Source organism: Morone saxatilis, unplaced genomic scaffold (assembly GCF_004916995.1).
Source record: "Morone saxatilis isolate NCDOM2014 unplaced genomic scaffold, NCSU_SB_2.0 Contig11, whole genome shotgun sequence".
NCBI classification, from domain to species: domain Eukaryota; kingdom Metazoa; phylum Chordata; class Actinopteri; family Moronidae; genus Morone; species Morone saxatilis.
The window spans coordinates 27,432,666-27,437,023 of record NW_023339663.1 but is presented as its reverse complement, the minus strand read 5'-3'; the positions used below and the strand labels follow the sequence as shown (position 1 = coordinate 27,437,023).

Genomic DNA, 4,358 nt, shown 5'->3' with positions numbered 1-4,358 from the left:
GTGTGTGTGTGTGTGTTTCTGTCATTTTCTGGTCTTCGGGTTGGATGTGGGGCCTCCTGTTGGCTTAGCAGTCTATATAGCATACCATGTCACTATGCGTCCACATTGTTTGGCACATCGCATTACACCACCATTACCAGCCTCCCATTTTTCTTGTTACTTTTGACTCCTTTTGACTCCATTGAGACAAGCACAGTGATTTTGAAATTATTAATAAATGGTGAAACACCTATTCACCAATACTGCTCAGCATTGGTGAATAGGTGTAATGTAAAGTGGTTCTTTGTAACTCAGTGTCAATGCTTAGGTAAGCAGTGAGGTATGGCAGTTGCATTCTCTGTGAACAAAGCCTGTTGAATGTGCTTAAGTATAGCGCATCAAACATGCGTGTATGAAAGGCCTATAAGAAAGCCCTTAGAGTTACTGTGCTTTATTAATTATTGAAGGAAGATTCACATATTATTTTGGAATTCAATGAGCATGTATTAAATGTTTTTGTTACTTGCACATTTTCATCAGTATGCAGTTCTCTGTGTGTGCATGTGCTGTACTGAACAACCTGCTGGAGGGTTTTCAACAGCTGATACGAATGGTTTGTAACATTGCTGATTGCTATTTTGCACTAAAGTGTATATCGTAGTGGATTTTCTTTTTTACCCCAACATTTTGAGTGTAATTGTTTTCTTCATGTTGTTTGTGTCAGTCTCAAAAATCTTAAATAAATGGCCAAAACACTCCACTGAAAGAAACCGCTAATTAATAAGCATTAAAGTACAAAATTAGTACCAGTTTAGATTAAGGTCTTTCCCACAGATAATCACTGTAGTTCACTTCTATTCTGAATAAGTCATAATTCAAGGCTCATTATTTCCATCCTATCATCATCAGCATGATGACACTAAGTGGACTAGATGGGATTTTTAAGAAATGGCCAATTTTGGTCTAATCCTATTAGACAGATAGTGGAATGGCACAGAGAGAGGGAGAGAAAGATGGATAGTGAGACAGAGGAGGAGAGGTTGGGATTTTGAATGTATTTGTGTGTGTGTGACACGGGTTCCCTTCCCTCCGGAGCTAATCCCATTAGGCTCTGAGGATTAGGGGCTGCCTAGAGTTACCTTGGTTTGGGCAGAGAGCGGGGCGGAGGACTAAGCTTCTTGCTGCTGCGCTAATTACATTCCAGATGAAAGTGTTAAGATGAGGAAGAGGGTTCATCTTACGCTGTATTCTCTAGTCGACTGAGGCCGAGGATATTTAGTTTTTTATATGGAAAGATCACTGAGGCATTCTCAAACTGTGGCATAATGAGGGGCAGAACAGAGGTAGATACATGCCGGACTGGCTAGTGTGTTTATGTAAAGCTGTCAGGGAGCCATTGTGGTAATTCTAGCTGCAGGGGATGTGCTTCATGTGTGAATCATGTACCAGTGATAAAGGCACCAAATGTTCAGAAAAGGGTTTAATGTGGCCCATTGTTGAAATCAGAAGAAAAAACTGTCACATTCTGATCATTTTGGTCTTTTTTTGTGCTTCTGTTGTTAGAAGGCTAGAATGTCATTAACATGCATACAAATGACAGAAAAGCCCCCCTAAAATTTTCACAATTCTATTTTAATTTCTGCAGAAAGAGAAGAGAAGAGAAGAGTATCTAAAATCAGAAGTTGTATTTAGTTTAGGAGAGGGTAAACATGCTAGTTTAAAATATGGATTTAGAGATTAGATTAGGATTAGATTAGATGCAATAAGTCCCTTACAAGACCTAATGATTTGTCCTAGACCCTCATGACAGTGTGCGTTATGACTTGATTGGGATTGTCATAATCCCCAGGGCAATCATTCATGACCCTGGACTTTACAGGTTTGAAGAACTAAGGCGTAGGTTAACGTGATAACAACTGGCAGAGGTTTATCTGTACTTTGCACAACCATGATTCACAAGTTTCCAGTTGGTAACAGCAGCAGCTCCACAGCTCAGCTGTAGGCTGATACTGTTTAAATGGACAGTCAATAAATCAATAGCAATGCCTTGTCATTGCACTGCCTCCAACTCTGAGTTATAGTTGTGAGTGTGCAGTTTTTAAAGTCACCAATATCGCTCCTGTCTAACCCATGTGCTCTTCGTCTCCGCTTCTTCCTCAATCTGTATCTTCGCCCTTTTTGAAATTCTGATTTTGCATGCTTGTGCTGCAAAATCAGTGTGGTGTCAGTCAGTGAAGACTGATTAAAAAAATGAAGAAGTGATGATTAGCAATCGCTTCACTGCTCTGCTCTCTGACATATGAACTCAATGTTGGGCGTGAAGAGTTGGAGGCAGCACAAGTGTTACATGTGCAGCATAGAGAGGAGCAGCTTAAGCTCAGGCACATGCTTCATATAAACCGTTGCCTCTCAGACTATCAGGGCTCACAGATAACCACAGTTCAGTACTGTCACTGCACTGCACACTGCAGCGCACTGCAGGCTGTGGCTGGAACAGGGAACAAAGCTCAAATGTCACATTTCACAGTACAAATGAGAGTCAGAAGGAGTGAGTATTGCATCTTAAACGTCACAGTTGAAATGTTACAATTGAAAAGTATTTGTTAGGTTTGTATGATGCTCTTACAAATACATCATGCACAGTATCATTTCTTCTTGTTTACTTCTTCATTGGCACAGAAAATTGGACTCCATATGAGCCAAAAATATAGAATCAATCAATCCCTCCTCTTTGTTTTCTCCAAACAAACAGCACTCATCATACATATTTCACCAAACATAGAGGTCATCTGATAATGCCAGTCCCACTTGAATCTGCCTCTCAGTAGTCAGAGCTAATAGTTCTTGTTTTGAAAGATTACTTGTTTTTTTCCTATCCTCCTGCTCCCCCCTCCTCCTCTTCTGGGTCGAGATATACAGTTAGAGAATTATGAAAGCTGCAGTGAAAATTATTAATGAGAGCTTTGACAGCAGTTTTGCTGCAAATTCAGGAGGCTCATCTAGCTACTCAGCATGGAGACCCATTCAGAGAAGGAACGTGCCCAAATGAAAAAAGTCAGCATATTTGACTTTGTTTATCCCACAAGTCCTCACTCTGACACAAGAAAATAGGTTGTTTGTCAGTGCCTTCTAAAGGACCACTGTGGCCATTCCAAAAATGAATAGTATGAACATGTCCTGCCACTTCTATGGTGGTATTCAGTTGGTTGAAATACGCAAAATTCACCAATAGATTATTATTACAGACTGGTCCTTATAGTTTATTTTACTCTATTTATCTTTCCGAAAGGACTTTTTTCAGCTCCTTAGTTTTCCATTTGTTTGGACTTGACATACATTTGGTCATTTGTTTATGTATTATGTATTTTCCCCATGCAACATTTCCCTCTTTTCCGCAGCATATTTGCCTTTTTTGCCTAATGCTTATATGATAACGACGATTTTTTATATATTTGTCTCTTATATTTTTTCCCCTTTAATGAAAATGAATGTGTGAGGTGAATGGAATTGACTTTGTGGTGCTCACAACATTATCAAAAATCTAAACTTTCAGCAGTGACATTTCTTGACAGAATCAGTGCCCAGTACAGCGGATATAGGTAGATAGATTAATCCACAATGTAAAATCTAAAAATCTATCCAATCTAAATGTGTACAGTTTGATGGGAAATGTTAAAACAAGCCTGTGTGAAACCTGTCCACAGGGTCTGTGGAAATTCCATTGATTCAACATTGTATTGGACTGGAGGCATAGACCTCAGAAAATAAAATAAAGAATCAGTATCTAACTCCAGCTTGTCATACACATTGTTCATTTTAAGTGACCAATGCTGTTTTTCTGGTATTGGCAGTTTCCATTGTTCATCCTGTCTAGCTAAAGGTTAAGCTCCTAACTCACATGAGGTCCCCAGATCATTCTAGTCCAGTGCAAATAGGACTCACCACTCTCTCCCTCTCAGTCTTGTTTTGTAGATCTGTCTCATTGTGTCCATCTGTCCATGTAATTAAAACAAATTACCTTGTCCATTCTTAGGACACAAGTGCCACTATTCATCAATCTGTCCCTCAGTAAAAATGTATTTTTCAGCTCCCTCTGTGTAAGTGTATCCTCGCCGTTTTGTGTTGGTTTTTTTTTGCATCATCTGCTTGCGCTCTCTCTAACTCTCTCCCTTACTCCCCTAATTGTCTTCCTGTCATCCAGCTCCTTGTCGCCTTTTAAATTGTCTAAATTAGCAGCATTTGGCCTCATCCGTAAATGGGGGAAAGTGCAGCTCCGTGTCTGATCTGTGTGTGTGCTTGTCTCTGAGTTCTAACTCATCCAGAGGCAGTTCAAGAGCGATATGTCCTAGATTGAACTACCGTATTTTCCGGACTATAAG

The 4,358-nt window shown here is 39.8% G+C and overlaps 1 protein-coding gene across 1 annotated transcript in view; it reads left to right on the top strand.

Moving 5' to 3' along the window:
- The window catches only part of dpy19l3 (dpy-19 like C-mannosyltransferase 3), a gene marked incomplete at its 3' end in the record, with an annotated part of 48,473 nt that overhangs the window by 31,369 nt on the left and 12,746 nt on the right, over positions 1-4,358 (top strand).